The sequence below is a fragment of the Quercus suber genome, unplaced genomic scaffold (genome assembly GCF_002906115.3).
Source record: "Quercus suber isolate HL8 unplaced genomic scaffold, Cork oak 2.0 scaffold_97, whole genome shotgun sequence".
Taxonomy (NCBI): Eukaryota; Viridiplantae; Streptophyta; class Magnoliopsida; order Fagales; family Fagaceae; genus Quercus; species Quercus suber.
In genome coordinates, this window is record NW_027069562.1 from 1,102,520 (window position 1) to 1,110,558 (window position 8,039).

Sequence of the window (8,039 nt, forward strand, 5' to 3'; positions counted from 1 at the left end):
TTTTATAGTAGTATAAGGTTGACATCTCTTTCTTGGTGCGGAAGTCTTTTCCTTATAGGACTCTCCTTGTAGAATCCTAAACGTGATGGACAGATCTCCTCCTTATAGGGAAGATCTTTACCAAATATATAAGATTTCCGGAGTCCTATTAGCGCAAGAACTCTACTTGGGCCCTTATCAAAGTGGGCCAAAGTATCCCCCATGAGGGGTCCAACAGGCCCATGGACAACCAGCCCACCTTCCTTCACTCCATCCGTATCCAGTCCGTTCACATGAGATCCGTCCATTGGAGGCCCGTGCAAATGATGGGCTCGCTCATCCTGACGTCTGCGGACCATATACGGCCCGTCCAACGGCATTCCAGTGTGTATTTTCTCCCTTTCACTTACCAAACACAAAAAAAACCATTTCATGTAAAATATAAAATATTATAAAACTTTTGATACACTATCTGTCAATTAGTTAATCCTACACACAATGGTTGTCAGGTTATGCCAAGTAGATTTCCTCTCCTTTTTTATTTTTTCATACATTAAAAAATAACTAACAAAGATGTTCTAATTGAAACTTCATTGCCAACATTTCAAACAAAAAAAAAAAAAAAAAGGTTTTTTAAAAAAATACTTCAATTAAAATTCTACTTTCAAAAGTTTTTAGAATTTTAAAAGAGTTTTCATTATAAGCTCATATCGTTACACCATATATATTCTATATAATAAAAGTTGTGTTCTACACGTTGTGGTAGCGTCAAGTACACGACCTCTCATTTTTTATTATACATTAAAAATAATTAACATATTTGATGTGAGTAAAACTCCATTTCCAAAATTTTGAATAAAGTTTATATATATATATATATATATAACTTCAATTAAAATTCTACTACCAAGTGTTTTTAGAAATTCAAAAGAATTTTCATTATTAGTTTCAAATTCAATCCTAAATACTAAAAGAATAATGCTAAAGATACAAATTATTTTACAAAAAACTAATATTGAGAACTATTTAAAGCTATTTAATTAATGGCCTAACAAAAATTCATATAAACTGTTACTAAAACTTATTTAAAAGCAAAAGTCCTTAAATTTTAAATTATAAAACATATTTTGCAATATATGAGATTTGTGAAATTATATAATAATAAGTAACTTATTTTTGTCATTAGAACATTAACAATATAATTAATATTATATAAGAATTTGTAGACATTGCTTCGTGAAGCCCACAGATATTTTTTATTTGTTTTTTAAAGAATTGTTATTTTTTATGTAGAAAATTTGTGATTTTTTTTTTTTTGAAAGTTTGGAGTATTCACTTATTTTAAGACACTTTGGTCTACATCAACTAGGGATGAATTTGAGAGTATGTTTTGGGATGTAGAGACACTATTTAACCATATGGAAAGAAAAAGTATCTTATGAGACATTCTTAATTATGAGATTATTCTCTCATAATATATATGGGTTTTACACGTGTGAGTATCACATATTGTGAGAGGATATGGTTTTATGAGACCATCTCATAAAATACCCTCTAACTATTTTATGGCTATTTTAGATTCCAAATCTTTAAACTTACCCATAAGACTATATTACGTGGGAAGGTACAAAGCAAGTATACAAAATCATCTCTATTAAGTAAGTAGATGTGAATTATTCAAATATATTCCAAACAAATTAAGCAATGGTGGGTCAAACTAAGTCGGCAGTGACTAATTTAAGTACCAAAGTATGCAATTAGCTAGCAATCAAAGAAATCCGATGGATAAGGTCCAGCAAACGTAACTGGAAATTCAAAGTTTATATTTGCCATTGTCCAAATGCTCGAGGGTCACTTCCACATTTCAATCGGTTTGGTTGGAGTCGGTATTAATTAATCAAAAAAAAGAAAAGGACTTGGTGCGGGTTTTGTCGTTGAAAAAAGAAGTGTTACATAAACTTCAACTTGGCCCATTAATTTGGTTAAGGGTGAAGCAAGTTCTAGGATTCTTCCAAGTTTGAAATATATAATGTTTCATTTAGACAAGACAAGAATTACGTATGGCTTTTTACTTGTTATATATTCCCTACAGTTGTTAAAGACATTAATTAATACATTATGCTAGCTTGTACGTTTATACTTAATTATAAGTTTATAACCAATGAACCATATTACTTCTCAGCTCCCATTCTATTTTTAGGTTGAATCGACAACAAGAAGATTAGTCTGTGTCTTCCACACGTGTAATTGAATTAGACAGATTTATTGATCGAGTACCCAAAAGGTACAGACTTTAGATAGAGACTGTGATAGATTTTCTAGCTTTTTGAATGTGTCTTAGTCTCGAGTCTTAATTTATTGATTCAATAACATTGAATGTGGAATTTATTAGTTAGTTGACAGTTATGCATTTTGAAGATTACAAATTCAAAAGATTACAAATTCAAAAAGTCTAAGCATATAATGCTCGACAACTAGCACATAGTTGACATAATACTAGTCTAACGTACACTGTTTTGATCTATATGTAAGTTCCCACGATATAATCTGGGACGCGTTATTAGTTGTGAGTATTAAAAACTAAATCTCGAATGCTTTCCACTGCATAATAATGATTACATATATTTCTTGAAAAATGTTTCTTTTTCACTAAATGTAAAAAGGTTACACGATGGAGGACCAGCCTTCATGGATTCAAGACCTCCATTTTATTAGAAAAGTAAATAACCTTGACTCTATTGAGGGCAGTTTTACCTCTACCCTCTTTTGAACCAGAAGTTCCTTCTTGAAATCTTCCCAAATGAAAGGGATATACTTTCTTGGATTGGTGCTTGGGTCCATGACTCCATCACCATGAGCTGAGGAGGGCAGTCTATAATTGCAGAACTTGATGGGCTGAGAAAATATGCAGCTGATAACCTTTGTTTCTCTTTGTTTACCACTGCCCTGTGTACAACACTCTTTAGCCTCCCATTAGTCCATGCCTACAAAGTTGGTAGTGACTGTAAGTGTGTATTAATTGATGGAAATAAATACACTAAATTGTTAGTATTTAATAAATATTAGCTATGATATATTCCTTGTTGAGTATGCTTGAATAGATACGGAAGAATGAAGCATAAAATAGGAACACAAGAATACTAGAATTACGTGATTTAACCTTATGGCCTACATTCATAGAAGAAACCCTTAATGGCTACATCTTTATTATATAAGAGTGTAATACAAAACATGTGTTACAATGAATCATAACATGGATGTATATAGTAAACTAAACTCTAAACTAATAGACTTCTAATATAAGTAGAAGACTTGACTTACACACAAAGTAGAATTAGACTTGGACCTTTGCTAATAGGCTAATATATCTCTAATAGTATTATTTGTTAAACTCATTAAGATTATTAGTCTTACCAAACAAATATTCAAATTTTCTAACATCCAAGTACTATTTGTTGCCAATAAGAACGAGTGGTAGAGCTTAAATCGTAGATCAAATAGAATTAAGCAGAACACCCGACATGCAAGCCATGAGAGTGAGTTTCTGTCATTCTCTTTTGGGTCTTGATCTAGGCCCAGCATCCATAATGAAGTCCACATCGGCTCTTTCATTAGGTTACTTAGACAATTGTCTATGGCCCAAGTGAATGAAGACCTAAAATAGTTTTTTTTTTTTTTCCTTAACTTACCATACTAATATATGCATCATACAGATTTTAAATCCTCTTACTCTCAATTCGATGTAAAATAAAAATTTAAAAAAAAAAGCAAACTTTAAGATTTTTTTTGTCTTTATTTTTTGTGAAGCAGTTCATGTATAGCTGAAAATGGAATCAACCTCTCTCTCCTTAAGCTTTCTCATCAAGCAACTTTCTTTGAGTCTCTCTACAAGCACGCTTATATCAAATCGCTTCCTTTTTTTCTTTTTTTCTTTTTTCAATTTATGTTACCCCTAAACTTATTCTTTTAAGGTTAACACACTACTTTTTTTTAGATAACTAAAATATACTTTTGACCCTTAGTTCTTAAATTGCATCGAGCCGGCTCTTATAAAGTCATTTGAACCATTTCAACAAATGGGGGGATTACCTCAAGGGTGTCACCAATGTTGATGACAAAAGAATTGGGGATAGGTCGGATTCCAACCCATTGGTGGTCAGTCTTTAAGACTTGAAGTCCACCAACATGGTCTTGTAACAATATTGTGAGAGCATGGGGGTCTGAATGGCTCCCAAGTCCTAGACATTTTTCTGGAAGGGGACAAGGAGGAAATCTGTTGACTCTGATCATGGTAGCCTCTTTCTCTTCAAAGCTCTTTGTAAAGAAGTCATCTTCGAGGCCCAATCCACGTTCCAACTGTTGGAGATCCATGTTCCAACTGTTGGAGATCCATGTTCCAACTGTTGGAGTATGTATATTTCAAACTCTTAAACTATGCTTGTGTCCCACATTACTTAGGAATAAATCTTGTTATGAGTTTATAAGGCTTTGCAAATATTAAGTGGTAAGTTGAAACACAATGGGCTAAGTGTTGGATTGGGGTTGTTACATCATTCTTGGGTCTAGTCCTTTAGTCAGCCCACTTATCTTCCTTTAGTTGGCATATAAGAAACCTTGTTTAGTACCAACTTTTAGTTCTAAGGAAAGGCAAATTAAGGTTGTTCTTAATTTTTCTTGCTTGAGTGTGTGATCAACTTGAAGAAATCACTATAGTTAAGTCTTGGAGGGTTGTTCGGTCAAGAGAGCCATTCACACCGAGTTCTACTCCGGATGGCATGAATCAACCTTTAAAGACAACGCATTTTGCGTAATTCTATAGTTTGTGAGATTTTTCTAACTCTATCTATTTATTTTTGCCATTGCTAATTTTTTAGGGTTTGTATTGTTGAATCAAAACTTGTTTATTTAGCCATATTTTCCAACACCAACATCTCAAAAATTTTCATTCCTAGTTTGTCCAATTCATGCATGTACTCAGTCATTGCATCGCTGAAATATTATGAAACTAAAGTTAGTCTAAACGTAAAAGCAGCACCCAATATGGTAAACAAGAGAGTAATTAGAATGGTGATTAAAAAAAATCTTGTGTGTTTTTGTGTGTCGGTATCAAAATATCAAGAGTACACTAACCTAGTAACATGTGTGTGCACACACACTTCCATCGGTGATCATGTGAAGATGCATATATATATATATATATTCATAGACTAAATTATAGTTTTGGGTCTTTGGTCCTTAAAAATTCAGGATTATATTCATTTTGAATCGACATGTGGCACAACGATGATGCTCATGTCTAGTGATTTAAAACCAATCTCACATAACATAAAATATGTGTATTATATGGTAGCTACGAATTGGCTGACCAAATAGTTATAATAATATCTATGAAATAAAACAAGGGGAATTGGAGTTCAGTTGGGTAATTGCCTCAAAAGTCAAGGAAAGAGCAACAACATGTCAAGACCTGTGTATCCTGGTAATCTTCCTTTTAGTATGGACTATGTTGACATTTCATTTTGTACCCCTTACGACTTAATCTTCTGTTCCCCATTTATGATATCACTAGATGGCCTATGACTAGTGAAGGTTCTTGCTAAAAAGTTATTTGACTAGAATGATAACTTATGCATTAAAATCTGTTTGGAACCCTAACTTTGTGTACACAGATATAGTACCCTCCATGCATAGGTTAGAGCTAGTAAGCTATGTACAAAAAGTTTTTGACAAATATTCATGTAGAATTTATTCCACATCACTTGGGAATGACCCTAAACCCTTTGTTAAGCACTATAATAAGCCTCATAAGCTCATTTTCCGAAACACGCATAAATCACCTCAAAAGAAATTATTCAAGAGGGAGTTTTTGTTTTATTTTATTATCATTATTATTGTTTTTTTAAGAACACCTTTTAATTGAATAACACCAAACACCTGTTTATAAAAAAAAAGTTCATTCATCATCTTTCATAGTAGTAGGTTTCTCCCCTAAAAGAGGTGAATGTAACTTGATATGAACCCAATTTGTTTGACCTGGAATAAAAACAGATTGACCTATAACTCGACTTGAAAACACAGTTGACCTGTGACTCAACCTATTTTTCAAACTTATACATTTTTTAAGATAAAAATATGATTAAGCTTTTGGCTGCACAATGAACATAGTACTATATATGTCACGCTATTGTCTATACTACTATTTTAGGTGCTTTCCCTATTTGGGATGGACTTTTCATTAGTTCAAAAATACCCCTATGCCCTTAAGTTTAAGGGGAGACAAAATTGAAGAATAATATTGTAAAAATATATCCTTAGCTTTTACTAAAACATTGCCTACAAAATATGATCACTCTTGTGTTTCTTTTCGAATTGCGTTATCCACTTATAAGTTAGATTCTAATATATATATATGTGTGTGTGTGTGTGTGTGTGTGTATAATTAAAACAAACACATGTTTATGTCTTTGTAAAAAAAAAAAAAAAATTAAAATCCCACTAACTCACGTATCTTACCCACTTACTTTTTTAGTTTTAAAAACAAACAAACCATTTATCAGTTATGACAAAACTTAGGTACAATACTTTAAGTGTTGTTTTTTAAATTCACCTTTTAAGATTCAGCCATATGGTTACTTAACTAAAAAATACACTTTTATTTCATGATAAAAAATTTACATGGCAGAATTTTAAAAGGGAAACTTAATGAACAACACATAAGTACTGTACCTAAGTCTTGCTCTTATCAGATATTTCTTGTATGTGTTATTCTCAAAACTTCCTATGATCATGTGCTATAAAAATTACAAAAAAAAAAAAAAAAGAATAAAAACAGATTGACCTATAACTCGACTTGAAAACACAGTTGACCTGTGACTCAACCTATTTTTCAAACTTATACATTTTTTAAGATAAAAATATGATTAAGCTTTTGGCTGCACAATGAACATAGTACTATATATGTCACGCTATTGTCTATACTACTATTTTAGGTGCTTTCCCTATTTGGGATGGACTTTTCATTAGTTCAAAAATACCCCTATGCCCTTAAGTTTAAGGGGAGACAAAATTGAAGAATAATATTGTAAAAATATATCCTTAGCTTTTACTAAAACATTGCCTACAAAATATGATCACTCTTGTGTTTCTTTTCGAATTGCGTTATCCACTTATAAGTTAGATTCTAATATATATATATGTGTGTGTGTGTGTGTGTGTGTGTATAATTAAAACAAACACATGTTTATGTCTTTGTAAAAAAAAAAAAAAAATTAAAATCCCACTAACTCACGTATCTTACCCACTTACTTTTTTAGTTTTAAAAACAAACAAACCATTTATCAGTTATGACAAAACTTAGGTACAATACTTTAAGTGTTGTTTTTTAAATTCACCTTTTAAGATTCAGCCATATGGTTACTTAACTAAAAAATACACTTTTATTTCATGATAAAAAATTTACATGGCAGAATTTTAAAAGGGAAACTTAATGAACAACACATAAGTACTGTACCTAAGTCTTGCTCTTATCAGATATTTCTTGTATGTGTTATTCTCAAAACTTCCTATGATCATGTGCTATAAAAATTACAAAAAAAAAAAAAAAAAATTTGTGATAATGTTTAACGATAAGTCGATAACTACCACAGACTTGTGACAAAGAGAAGTCGATAAATGATGTCAAATGAAAAAAAGGAAAAAAAAAAATGCAATGAGATCCAAGAATTTTTGTGGGTGGCTGCATCAAATTTTATTATTACTTTCACGTGTGAGTTTCAAGACTTGAATTTTTTTTGTTGATATCTTCTTCTTTTTTTTGTTTTGGTTGGGTATGCTTATTCTTTCTATTTTACAATGTTGATGTAATCAAAATTCATCTTCAAAGTCGTTTCAAGCTTTTTTTTATGGGAAATTTTGTAGTATTTTTTTAACACATTTTTGCAATTTACTCGTTTGTGTATGCACTTTGTATATATATGATTGCTTTAAAGGTTGAAAATTATTAATCTTTAGAAAGAAAGAAAGAAAAGATTAGTAGAGCCTCACGTGCGTGTGTTCAAAGA

General features: G+C 31.4%; 1 pseudogene; it reads right to left on the reverse strand.

The window, feature by feature from the left end:
* Positions 1–2,634: 2,634 nt before the first annotated feature.
* Positions 2,635–5,141, reverse strand: LOC112036229 (gibberellin 20 oxidase 2-like; annotated as a pseudogene).
* Positions 5,142–8,039: the final 2,898 nt, after the last annotated feature.